The following is a 14,697-nucleotide window of genomic DNA, read 5'->3' on the forward strand; positions in this document are numbered from 1 at the left end:
TTTACCAAGTAAATGGACTGTGAAACACACTGGTACCAATTTCAAAATGTGTTCTTTAAGTACCACTTGCCCCATGTCTTCGCTGTTACTTTATATGTAGCATTATGTTGCACGTGCATTGATATGCATACAGGACGCACAGCAAAGATAGCTATATTATGCAAATGACTTTTTCAAGGGGGATTGTGAGAAGTGAAGAAAATATTTAAACGGCCCTTGAGACAAGAATTTTTTTTGTTGGTGTAAATCCCACACTCCAGGAAAATATTACATGGGACAAGGAGAAAGAGAACATCTGCTTACTGCTAGTGCCATCTGCATTACCGTAACCTTTTTTTTTTAAAAAAAAAACTAGGATACTGTAAAGTAATAAACATGGCAATTTCATGCCCTTGATAAGGAGGACCCTTGATTTGTAACCAGTTGCTCCCATCTGACAGTTTTCTGAAGATTATGAATTTCAGCCTTTACTTTTCTTCTGATCTGTCAGCATTTGTTTCATTCACTTCAGAATAACATAGTGATGCAAGTGCCAGTCCTGAATGGGATGCCAGTCCACTGTAGGGCACACACACTCATATTGGGCCTGATAACAGGGCATGCACTGACTTTTTTTTTCTTGAATAGACAGATTTTACAATACTAACAATTATTCAAATGGCCATTTTAAAGGAACCTACATGCATAACAAATACAATTATTATTTTAAATTGTGCATTGCATGGCACGAAGAAGAGCGATCAAGCCCATTTGATTTTTAAATCAGCTGAGTTTTCCATTAAGGGGTAGCATGGCCGCTGCTAGGTGTCTATTTTAGTTTCCCAGCTTGGATGCCTTGTGTGTTAAGTTTTGTTCCTCCCAGTTTTGTATGAAATTTTATTCATTTCACAATTTTGCAGATTTGGGAATTCCAGCTTGCCTCCTACATTATAAGATAACGAAAGGACTTGATGATAAAGGAGAAATTTCATGAAAAAGAATTTTGGCTTAATTTGAAAAGTTAAAACAGTCTATTGAGAAATAATGCAAGGTATTCAAATTGTGTTCATGGCTATCCAATGAAAATCACTTATTAGATTTTTTTTACATTTGCATTGCTCAGACAACAGGCTGATTCATTTCTGGGATGCCTTAAATGTGGAGTGTCCACAATCCCATCACATTTATTTTGGCTTTCACGTCAAAGCTCACTTTCCTTCAACAATCCTAAGTCATTCAGTTACTATAGGGGAACTGGTGAGTGTGCACTGTAGATGCGTAGTTGGGTATTATGATGTAACGGACTGGTGTCCCATTCAGGGTCTTGGACCTGTGTTTTCATTGATGGTAGGTAAAAGTCTTATAATGCACTTAATTATTCTAGTGGCAGCTTTAGATTTCAGTTGAATCGCAAAAAACACGCACACTAATGGTAAAAAAGTGTTTCTTTTAATAAATTTGAATGCAATCAAACATTTTCCTCATAAGTCAGACTAAGCTACTTTAATAGTTGCCATTTCAAGTTTGTTTAGTATAGTTGATTACCACTTTGCTTTAATGTATTGTCTATGACGTTACTTATGTCCTGATCAATTCATTAAGTATGTCAGTGAGGAAAGCTACTATTTGTTAACAAACATACATTTCCTAAATACTGGTATAGGCCCCCCCTACAATGGGATACAGGTGATTGTACATACTATTGAATATAATTTTATTATGTACCTTGTTAAGTACTGTTTACAATAAGATAGAATAAAAGTATGGATTCAACGTAAGAGAAAAGTATTTTACCAAGCCATGTTACTTATTTGAAGTGTTATCATAACAATTTTGTAAATGTATGTCCATGTGTAAACCATATGTGAAAGCATTCAGTGTGGTATACCATATCAAAACAAACTGAACTGACCTCGCAAGAATATAAGAGAAAGTGAAACGCTTTGTATAGCCATTCATCACTTAAAATATGTTGGCATCTTGAATAATCAAAATAAAAGTTATTTAAATCTGACAGGATAAAATCTAGTCTGAGATGCTGTTTGTCTGGGCTGGAGGTGATGATTAGTTGGTGTCCCTGGTCTGAGCACACTGGCATTTAACCAGGTGCCAACACTACTGTAGCCAGAAGTGAAAAATAAACAAGTAGCTGGTGTGATTTCAGATTTAATACACTTTATGACATATATGTTTTTTTGCTTTCTATATTTACACATTAACATATTGTGTATATTTATACAGTATTATCTTAAACACACACACAAAACTTGTGACAAATAACAAATAAAAGAAGAAAGATTTTAAACAAGCAGAGAGCGAACCTGCATCATTAGAGCAATCTGCAAACATCTGGCGCAGACAGAAAGCAAAGCATTCAAGGACACATTGTTAAATAAAAGAAACCTGCTAGACTGTGCTAAAGAAGCAGAACAGGAGCGAGGAGCTGAGTGAACGTGTATGATGAGATGATACTGTATCAACTACTGAGACTTTTTTAGCGGAATAATACAAATCTTACATTAAATTATTGTATTTGTGTGTGTGCAAACTGAATTATTCAGAATTTGCATTTTACCTGTAAACTGTGACACTGGAGGTACATACACTCTTAAAAGACTGTATTGCTGCCCTTACATCCGGTGACAAGGTAGCCCTCAGTATAATTAGGGCAAACCTATATTTGGGGCATCAAAGCGAGAGTATGGCAAGAAAATTCATAGCCACTTTCAGAACACCAGAGACACACAGTGCATGTGGCATGTAATCCAGGCCATTAGAAGACTATAAGACCACATCGTCTGTCTGCGATAGTGATAACTTCTATGCATGGTTTGATAAATGTTGACTGAATGATTTGCCACCGAGGAAGTCTATCCCTCCTCAGTAGGAACAGATATCGTGTTTGTCCACAGATGAAATGAGAAGAACTCTGCTGAATGTAAACTAATGCAAAGCTGCCAGACCAGACAACATACTTGGCAGAGTGCTTAAGGAATTACAGACATCTTCCACATTTCCCTGTGCCAGGTGGATGTCCCCAACTGTTTCAAAACCACCACCATCCTATCTGTGCTGAAGAAGTCTTTGATCTCTTACTTCAATGACTATTGCCCTATAGTACTTGCACTGGTCATGATAAAGTGCTTTGAGAAGCTAGTCTTATGCCACCTGAAAGCTAGAATTCATACATCACATGACCCTCTCCAGTTTGCCTATCATTCAAACTATTCTACTGAGAATTCCATATCATCTACTCTTCATCTGCTTCTATCTCATCTGGACAAAAGCAATACTTATGCTAGAATGCTGTTCATAGACTTCAGTACAGTATTCAACATCATCATCCCTCAGAAGCTCATAGGGAAGATAAGTCTGCTAGTCTACAACAGTTACTTATGCAAATGGATCCTGGACTTCCTGACAGCCCAATTCTGTTCACTCAGTTGACTCACAACTGTATGGCTGCATACAACTACAACATCACGTATGCTGACAGCACAACAGTGGCGGGCCTCATCAGCAATGGGGATGAGTCAACTTACATACCTTGTGGACTACTGTAAGTGCAGCAATGTGTCTCTTAGTATGGACAAGATGTAAGAGATGACTGTTGACTTCAGGAAAGACCAAGTTACCCACAACTCAACACATCGAGACTTCTATGGTGGAATTGGTCTAAAGAACTAAATTCCTTGGTGTCCACCTGGCAGTGGACCTCAGCTGGACAATTAACAGCATCTCCACTTTCTTTGGGAGACAAGGCAAGCCTACCCACTGCCCATTCTCACTACATTCTATAGGGGCACCATCGACAGCGCTCTGACCAGCTGCATCACTGTCTGGTATTAGAACTGCAGGATATCAATTTCCTACAACAGCAGAAAAATTATTGGTACGTCTGTAACCTCTTTTAAAGACATCTACAGTATATCAAGCATTGTATCCACAAAGCCCTGAGCATTCTTAAAGACAGAACTGACTCTGTCCATGGTCACTCTGTCCTACTTTAATCTGACAGAAGGTATTGTAGCATTTGACCCAGTCCTGCCAAGGTCTGCAACAGCTTCTACCCCTTGAATGTTTAGACACTGAACTCAGTGCTGCCCCACTCCACTCATATCTACTTCTAGACGTCTTTCAATATACAGGACATCTGTTACTACTGTTGTCGCTATTATTAGCTGTTATTATCCTTATTATCCCTTTTTACTATCTTTAAATGTATTACTACCTATTCATTTACCTATTATTTGTTCACTTATCTATTGGTATAGTTTAGTAGAGTATGGTATTTTTTAACTTGTTTTGCACTGGTCCCGTGTTATGATATATAGTTATGAAATACTACATGTTGTATTTGTTTATATATTGTACAGTGGTCCTGGAGAAGGGTATTTCTTACCAATGTATACAGCAACATTGTGTGCAGATTTTATGACAATAAAGCCACAGGAGCACTGTCCTTCAGAATTAAAAAATTCCTAGTACTTTATGTCTTTTACGGAAGTGTAACAAAGCCTGTGTTACAATGATGATAATGATGTGATACGTTCCTGTGCCTCAAAAGATGTTTCTATCGAGAAGCTGAACTGGCATTCAAAGTCAATGTTTTGAGCATTCTGTCCTTTCATCATGTGTGTTCTGAAAAGTGTAGCCGTTCACTACAGGTGTAAGTAAAAAGTCCATTTACCAGAAAGAGTGTGCCCAAATATACCCCCACAATGCAATTTTGTGCACACATGGCAAAAGTAACAATCAGTAGAGAGTAATATGACCTGTTACAAGGCAAGGGTAATTTTATAATGGGGTGGCTGCTTGGCTATACTAAAAAAGCCTACTCATTTTCCAGCACTGATTCTTGTTAAGCATCTGTAGGATGATGGAGAATGAGCAAAGGTCGGTGTTATTCATTTCTCGAAGGACCTTATAGGGTTTAAATGTTTTATTATTGTATTTCCTGTAATTCTGTTAAAAAGGTGTTATCTGCAAGACTAAAAATGCATTATACTATGATGCAGGAAGTAGATGCCATTATACTGCCTGCAACTCTCTTTACTCCTATTTCACCATCAGCATTAACCATTCTGTTATGCTCAGCAGCCATGCGAATAAAAGCAAAATGCAATTCACAACTAAAGAGAGATCCTGTGCTTCACAAACAGTATTATAAATTTCAAAATTGTGCTTTCCATTAAATAATTAATCTGCCGAGATGCACGGTTATAGAAGTATACGGTGTCATTAAATACATATAATATGGTGTGTATATCATCAATTATTCATGTGTTAATGTGTTCTTCACTTACTGTTGTCTTTTTAGTACTAACATCATTAACATAAATAAACCTAGCATTTTCCACTCTTTTAATACTCATTAAGTTACAGAAATAAATCCTAAATAAGAATACCAGAAATTAAATGTCAAGTTTTGATTCACATACTAATTTAGGGTGGAATTTAACAAATCATGACAGGCAGATAGTGTAAGGCACTATATCAGTTAGACGGGCCACCATTTAAGCGCACCTGAACATTTTTGGCTTAAACTCCCCCATTTTTTGTCAGGACTGCATACTTCACAAGAATGTACTGAAATACAAAATTTCAATGGGAAACCCTGGCTTTCAGTTTACCTGTTTTACTAAGCAGGTTTGAGAAAGTTATGTTATGATTGTGGAAAATGACCAACATATAGTAGAGATTACAAAAAAATGTACTGAATTAATCCATGCTATTTAAAGTAAATTAGATGAAGGGCGTCTTTTTCTGTGTTTTACTTTTAAAAACAAGTTCACACATGTCATGAAAATGATGCTTCCTGTAAAGCTGCAAAATAGGAGCCATTATTGTTAAAACAAAAAAGAAAAAAAAAAGTTTCACAAGGGCTGAATTTTAATTAAGTGATAAAAATGTGGTTAGAGAGAACAAATAAACCTAGAAAATAAAAGAATATCATTAAAGAATAAAAAATATGAATACTAATACATATGTCTGTTTAAAACAGTTGTACTAGTACTAAAGAGCTCACAAAAGAAACCTTATCAAAGGTGTTAGACTTTCAGTAGCAGCATATCAGCAAGACCCACAAGAAATGCTGATTCTCATTCTCATATGTGGGGGAAAACAGATAAACAGTTAACAAGAACAAACATTTAGCTCAATGAACCGTGAAATAAAAAGACAGACCTTATTGTAAGTACATAATACAACTGCTTGCAGAAAGCAATACAATTAACTGCTTGTATAAACCACAATGTTATATGTGAAATGTACTCGCTATGTAATAACATATTCAGCGGTGTTACAAAAATTAATTGCTAGTGGAGATGGAAAACAAATTTGGTTGAAATGTGCCATGCACTCTTTTTAAATATCAGAGGTCTGTCTTTTAAAAATTCACATTCACCATAGCAACAGTAAGTTTAACATACTAAGCAATTAAAATTGATACCAAATGGACAAATGAGCTTCAAAACAGATTCTGGAAACTGTTTTAATGCAACACTTTTCAATATGCTAAATATTACAAACTCTTCGATTTTAATACATTAAAACAGGATTTACTACGTGCAGTGTCCTAAAAGTTCAAATACAACACCTAATTGCTGTCCGTTTTTTCCTTCATTGGTCTTTCACCGTGTATTCTGGTTTTCCTCTGAGATGTGCAAAATTAACAAACTGCCAATTCAAATGGGCCTTGTGTGGTTCTGTGTGTAAGTGGGCCCTGTGATGAACCTGTGCCCTCTCTAGGTCTGTCTCATCCCAATTTAGACTTTAATTGGTGACTTTTTATCATCTAGCGATTACTGGACAAGCACATCTTTTCAAAAGATTTACTTCCTGAAAAAAATTTGGTGATTATGATAGACAGCTTCAGGCTGAACACAAATATGATTTTAGATTGACTGCCACATATGACTTTGGAGAAACATGAAATGAAGTTTCACTGAATTTGACTGCTTAGTGATCCTAGGTCAATTGAGCTAAAATGTTTTTCAGCTGTTTTTAATTTATGTTCATTGTTTGATGCAACATCAGTATATCACATTTTTATACACAGGAGGACAGAAAAAAATCCAGATAAACTGGAGTAGTGGATAAGGCTTTAGACTTCAAACCCTGAGGTTGTGGGCTCAATTCCCACTACAGACACTGTGTGACCCTGTACTGCAAGTAACATGACCTGCCTGTGCTCCAATTGGAAAAACAAATGTAACCAATTGCATCATAAATGTTTTAAGCTACATTGGAAAAAGGTGTCAGCCAAATAAGTAAATGTAAAAAGGTAAACTGGAGAGAAAAAATAAAATCTACAGGAATTCCAAGGCCAAAAGTCCATCCAGCACACTCTGGGCATTCTACCTAACATACAGTACATGTACTTAAGTTATGCTTATTGTTTTCAAGCTTCATTCCAGAGTGCAATGGGTCTTGTGGACAACCACTTTTTGTTTCAGTGTCCTACAATAGTCAGCCAGCACTGATGGACTCAAATTGCCCTGATACTGCTTTTCCATTATTGCAATGTCCTGGTAAAACCTTTTACCATCTTCGTCATTGACTGCACCAGGTTTTGCAGGGAAGAAGTGCAAAGGTGAATGCAGTCAATTGGCTGGATGTAATTTAGAGCTAGGCAGATGCCATGAACACTCTTCAACAACATCCTTGAATGCCTTCCATGTGATTTCCTCAGTCTTCACTATCAAATCTTCTAACTGCTTGTCACTGATGATGTGTCTGATTTGAGGATCAAAAAGAGTGCCTTCCTTATTCTTGGCATTGGTTATTCATGGAAACATATGTCTCAAATATCAAAATTCTTTCTCAGCAACCAGCCATTTTTAATGTAATGAGACTCTTTAGCATGGCTGTCCCATTTGCAAATGAAACAACAGTACTTAATATATCTAAGCTACAATCCTAGTAGCAATGCCACTACTTTGAGATCACAATAGATGTTCCATCTGTAGTACTGTATGTATGTGTGTGTGTATATATATATATATATATATATATATATATATATATATACACACACACAGTATATACACACACATATATATACAAAAAGAACCAACACTATATGACGCAAAAGTATAAATGTGATTTGTGTGATCAGCAGGCCAAAATCATAAGAAACACCCAGAAGTGTTTAGGAAGCAAAATCTTTTTTGTCCATGTAGTTGGTCCCTGTCTGGTGCTTAATGCTCTCATGATATAAATAATGGTTTATTAGCAGGGTACTACTGTAAAGTCAATGCACTTTACAGTCAAGTATGAAGTATTTATTATGCTTATTCGTTTGCTGTATGGCATTCAAAAGAGCACGGTATTAAGCAAACGCAAATTAAAAGCAGTGCAACATTTTAAAATAAAGTACACAATTGGCAAGAAAGATGAAATAGGTGGCTCTCTATGCTGAAGATGTAAAATCTAATTGAACTTTTTTAAATGAAACAAAGATTTTTATGATTTACTTTATTACAAAAATTAGCAAGGACTTGAGAAATCACACAGACAAGAGTGTGGTGTACGAAGAGAGGCAGTAATGCATTTGCCTGGCTACAGGGACGTGCGGTCAACGGAGGCAGGTGAGGTTATCATGAAAAGTAAAAAAACTAATAATAACATCTATATATAAAATTCACTAAGGCAGCCGACCATGGCAGGCAAGACGCAAGACAGAGCCACGCCCATAATTCACTAAGGCAGCCGACCATGGCAGGCAAGACGCAAGACACAGCCATGCCGGTCAACTCACAGAGCCCCGCCCACCAACAATTCACTAAGCAGCCGACCATGGCACGCACGACAGAGCTCCGCCCGCCAACTCTAACACTCCTCCCACGTCCATTACCTTCACATTGTTTTCCTTTTATTTCTGATCCCATTCAACATCTATATGGCGACATCGACTTCTCAACTGTGACTCCGGAACAACTCAGTACGCGAGCTATATTAAGCGTCACCAACGAAAACTCGCTACACTGTAATGAACAAGTACTGAAACTCATCCCTACCGACGAAGTAACTTTCACCAGCGTTGCCTCCATCGTCACAGACGATCCCGCAGATCAAGTTTCATTCCCCGAAGAATTTCTTAACAGTCATACTCCCACTGGCATGCCTCTGCATAAACTCAAAATTAAAATAGGTTCAGTCGTCATGCTTCTCAGAAACCGTCCATGGCAAGCAAGACGCACGCAAGACAGCGCCCCACCCGCCAACAATAATTCACTAAGCAGCCATGTGTGCGATGATTTCTGCACGTGTTCAGTCTCTCCCTATGCATTCCCTGTGCAGCGAGAGAGCGAGGCAGAGAGAGAGAGAGAGCGACACACACAGGCGTGCGAGAGACACACACACACACACAGGTGCGCGAGAGAGAGACACACACACACAGGCACGAGAGAAAGACACACACAGGCGCGAGAGAGAGAGAGAGAGACACACACACACAGGCGCGCGAGAGAGAGAGACATGTGAGGGGGGGGGGGGGCTGGATGCAAAAGATAGAGAAGGCAGTTAAAGAATGCACTGGGCTTGAATTTGTTTTCACTTCTGTTTACAGCGATCGGTTCATAGCGTGCATTGTTGCAATGTTACTTTTCTTGGTGGTTAATGGCACTAGCCTTTCTGTTACTAGCATTCACCGCAATGTACTGGAGTGTAAGACTATCGTAGCTGCTACCTCACAAACTGTCCTTATTCCCCGGATATCCCTGACTCCATCAGATTCAAATTTGCCTTTTACTTTTACACGCAGACAATTTTCTGTTAGATTGACCTTTGCAATGACAATTAATAAGGCACAGGGCCAAACTTTCAAAAAGATATGCCAGTTTTCAGTCACGGACAATTGTATGTTACTCTCTCCAGTGTTCCATCTTTTCATTCACTCACAGTCGTATCCTCAAACCCACCCCATTTGGACAACTGTGTCTTTCAGGAAGTGGTCGCCCATCAATAAATAATTATGTGGTGTAGCGGGTTGGCTAGTAAAATAAATTTGTCCACTGGTCTGTGCTATAAATTTGTTTTCTGTATGAGTCCAATAATTTTGATCATTTTTATAGTCCAAATCGTTGAATTTGCACATGTCCTGTTCAAATACAGGGGAGAAATGTGAGGTGTGGCAGCGACGAGCCTCACCTCACCTCGGACCCCCAACAGAGCTAAACTCTTCTCCCTCAGACTACGCTCTCCCTCACACACGGGGTTGATGCATGCAATTGGCGCGTGCCTGTTTCTGTCTCTGTGTATGTTGCCAATATAATGCTTGCAGACACGTTTATTATAAACTCTGACTTTCCACTGTCCGGCTAATATCTTTAATGAATGTGTGTGACATATTTAGTCTTGCTGATCAGATATAAAACTGCAGTGAAAAGGCCCAAGGTGAGGCAGACAGTACCGTGCCGCACTGAAGGGGGTGCATGTGAGCCCAACAGGTGCTCATTGCTGCTGTTCTTTTATGCAGAGGCTCTGGGCACCAATAAGTTAGCACTATCAGAAAGTCAAGTGCACTGCAGCGATCCATTTATTTTTAGTTTTTTGTTCCAACTGACTGGCAAAATGGAAGATTAAGACTTTTAAAACTAAAGAAAAATAAGGCGGACTTTTACAAGAAGTGACAGAGATTTTTGTGGAGAAGGACATGTGCATGGACTTCATTTACAAATAAAGGTAAGACCACAAACGATTTCAATTTTATAAAAAATGGGATCATACTAAGAAAAAAACAATCTAATATTTAAAAACTAAATTTTGATCTTAAATAAAATACTCTTTTGTTTTTCCTTGTTATCCTTTTGTTAAACTGTCTGTATTAAAATTGATTAAAGCATCAGAATTAAAAGCTTTTAAAAACAACTAAATATTTCAATTAAGGTCAAAATTGAAATCTGTTTTTTTTGTACACCACTCTATACTTCTCTTGTATCGAATGATTTTGAATTGTGGAATTGCAACGGCAAATTTAGAACACATGAAAGGTGCAGAGCAAATGCGCTCTCTCTGGCTGTTATAAATGTAACATTCTTTCTTAGCCAAATATGAGCCTTAAATATACAGTATGTGTGTAAAGAATGCTGATGAGATATGAAACATAACCAGCAGTCAATGTGCAGGCTGCCAACTGAACAGTGAATAAGCTCTTTTGGGTTCATATATTTGTAAATCTGACTCTGAAGGAGCCAGTGCCTCACCAGCCATGAACCTCCCCAGATGTCACTGACTGGATATGGGTATAATACCTAGACAAAAGTATCAAGCAGTAAGAAATGGGGACTCCGATTTGTATGACCCTGAAATTATATATCAGAGAAGTCTTGCTGTGAGGTGCAATGCTGATTTATACCACTGAGAGCGAGCATTATTGCAGCCAGCGTCAGGACTATTTATGATCCAAAATTGTCAACACTCCCCTTATGTCTTATACCAATAAATAGAAAACCAGAAGATGTGATGAGGTGTAGCTTATTTCTGGAGAAATGTGGTCCTCAGTTCATACAGAATTCATATTATAAACTGAAAAAAGAATACTAAAACATAAAATGAATTTCAAAAAAATAATATTAAATAAAAGGAACACAATATTCCCCAATTTCTTTAGCAAATAATGAGTACAAAAGAGTTTGGTTGAAATTCATTTTGGGATTCCTGTCAGAAACATAATTCATAACCTACTCTTTGACACATTGAAGCCTCTAAGGCCCCTAAATGATAGGAATCAATCACTGTTGAAACATAATGGAGAATAAGTGTAAAAATCTTCAGTAAAGAATCAAAGCAAGCATTGCTGGGTCTGGGATTGGTAAAACAATCACCAATATGTCAACCTTCCACTAGGCCAAAGAACAAAGGTAGGTAAATAAACAAATAAATAAATAAGTGTAGTGAGAAGGTATCCATATATTGCTAAAACAAAGAACCGTCTTTCACCTTAAATTTATATAATGTTGCTTACATTATAGAAAGCATAAAAACAGCACAACTATATTTATTTATAAATATATACTGTATATATATATATATATATATATATATACACACACACACACAGTATATGTACTGTATATACCATTGGGGTCATTTTTTATTCTATTTCACCTCAAACGGGATATTAGTCAAAATGAAAATGTGCACTGAATACAAACACACATAGTGTCAGAGCAGTAAATTTGCACTACAGTAACAAAACACCAGAAATGGGTAATGAACCAGGAAACTGGGCATCACTGTTGATTCTCTGTCACAAGAAGCACTATATGTATAATGTTGGTTTTACTTTATTATTGCTTTATTGTTATTTTTGTCAGATAGAAAACACCTCTCAGTAAGAAATAATCACACCAACTGTACAATCGGTTTCAGGCTCTTCTATTTCCACTAACCTTCCAGTTATTCTTTGCCTAGTTTATACTTGTATTACCTCCTATATGAGTTCACCTTTGCTGCTAGTCATCTTCTTCCTCCCAGCTCTGGGCTGAACTAGATATGGGCAGGAGGCAGCTATTTGAGGCATTACCGGGGTTCAGAGACAATAAAATCACAGGGCTGTCTGGCTCTCTTTTGGCACACTAGATGCCTATGTGATTCTAAAAGGCCAAGCACCCATTACTACTACTACTTCTTCTTTCGGCTGCTCCCGTTAGGGGTTGCCACAGCGGATCATCTTCCATATCTTTCTCTCCTCTGTATCTTGTTCTGTTACACCCATCACTAGCATGTCCTCTCTCACCATCACCATAAACCTTCGCTTAGGCCTTCCTCTTTTCCTCTTCCCTGGCAGCTCTATCCTAAGCATCCTTCTCCCAATATACCCAGCATCTCTCCTCTGCACATGTCCAAACCAACGCAAGCTCGCCTCTCTGACTTTGTCTCCCAACCGTCCAACTTGAGCTGACCCTCTAATGTACTCATTTCTAATCCTATCCATCCTCCTCTTGAGACACCCTGTCATATGCTTTCTCTAGGTCCACAAAGACACAATAGAGCTCCTTCTGGCCTTCTCTAAACTTCTCCGTCAACATCCTCACAGCAAACATTGCATCTGTGGTGCTCTTTCTTGACATGAAACCATACTGCTGCTCGCTAATCATCACCTCACTTCTTAACCTAGCTTCCACTACTCTTTCCCATAACTTCATGCTGTGGCTCATCAATTTTATTCCCCTGTATTTACTACAGTCCTGCACATCCCCCTTATTCTTAAATATCGGCGCCAGGACACTTCTTCTCCACTCCTCAGGCATCCTCTCACTTTCCAAGATTCCATTAATCAATCTAGTTAAAAACTCCACTGCCATCTCTCCTAAACACCTCCATGCTTTCATAGGTATGTCATCTGGACCAACGGCCTTTCCATTTTTCATCCTCTTCATAGCTGTCCTTACTTCCACTTTGCTAATCCGTTGCACTTCCTGATTCACTATCTCCACATCATCCAACCTCTTCTCTCTCTCGTTCTCTTCATTCATCAGCCTCTCAAAGTACTCTTTACATTTGCTCAACACACTCTCCTCGCTTGTGAGTATGTTTCCATCTTTATCCTTTATCACCCTAACCTGCTGCACATCTTTCCCAGCTCAGTCCCTCTGTCTAGCCAATCGGTACAAATCCTTTTCTCCCTCCTTAGTGTCCAACATCTCATACAACTCATCATACACCTTTTCTTTAGCCTTCGCCACCTCTCTCTTCACCTTGCGCCTTATCTCCTTGTACTCTTGTCTACTTTCTGCATCTCTCTCTGACTATCCCACTTCTTCTTTACCATCCTCTTCCTCTGTATACTCTCCTGTATTTCCTCATTCCACCACCAGGTTTCCTTTTCCTCCTTCCTCTGTCCAGATGTCACACCAAGCACCCTTCTTGCTGTCACCCTTACTACATCTGCTGTAGTTTCCCAGCCTACTGGTAACTCTTCACTGCCACCCAGTGCCTGTCTCACCTCCTCCCTAAACTCAACCTTGCAGTCTTCCTTTTTCAACTTCCACCATTTGATCCTTGGCTCTGCCCTCACTCTCTTCCTCTTCTTGATCTCCAATGTTATCCTACAGACCACCATCCCATGCTGCTTAACTACACTTTCCCCTGCCACCACTTTGCAGTCTTCAATCTCCTTCAGGTGTAATCTACCTGTCTGCATCTTCCTCCACTCTTGTACATAACCCTATGTTCCTCCCTCTTCTTAAAATACGTATTCACCACAGCCATGTCCATCCTTTTGGCAAAATCCACTATCCTCTGCACCCTCCTCTATCACCTCCTTGTCTCCTCTGTTCCCTTCACCAACATGCCCAATGAAATCTGCTCCAATCACCACTTTCTGTTCCTTGGGTACACTGTTCATCACTTCATCCAACTCAATCCAAAAATCTTCTTTCTCACCCATTGCACACCCAACTTGCGGTGCATATGCACTAACAACATTCATCATCACACCTTCAATTTCCAGCTTCATAATCATTACTCTGTCTGACACTCTTTTCACCTCCAGAACACTCTTGACATACTGTTCCTTCAGAATTACTGATACCCCATTTCTCCTCCCATCCACACCATGATAGAACAATTTGAATCCACCTCCAATCCACCTGGCCTTACTCCCCTTCCATTTAGTCTCTTGCACGCACAATATATCAACCTTCCTTCTCTCCATCATGTCGGCTAACTCTTTCCCCTTACCAGTCATACTGCCAACATTCAAAGTTCCTA

The 14,697-nt window shown here is 38.7% G+C and overlaps 1 protein-coding gene across 1 annotated transcript in view; it reads right to left on the bottom strand.

Moving 5' to 3' along the window:
- The window catches only part of atrnl1b (attractin-like 1b), a 1,074,694-nt gene that overhangs the window by 367,341 nt on the left and 692,656 nt on the right, over positions 1 to 14,697 (bottom strand). The window lies entirely within an intron of this gene.

Source organism: Erpetoichthys calabaricus, chromosome 2, assembly GCF_900747795.2.
Source record: "Erpetoichthys calabaricus chromosome 2, fErpCal1.3, whole genome shotgun sequence".
Taxonomy (NCBI): Eukaryota; Metazoa; Chordata; class Cladistia; order Polypteriformes; family Polypteridae; genus Erpetoichthys; species Erpetoichthys calabaricus.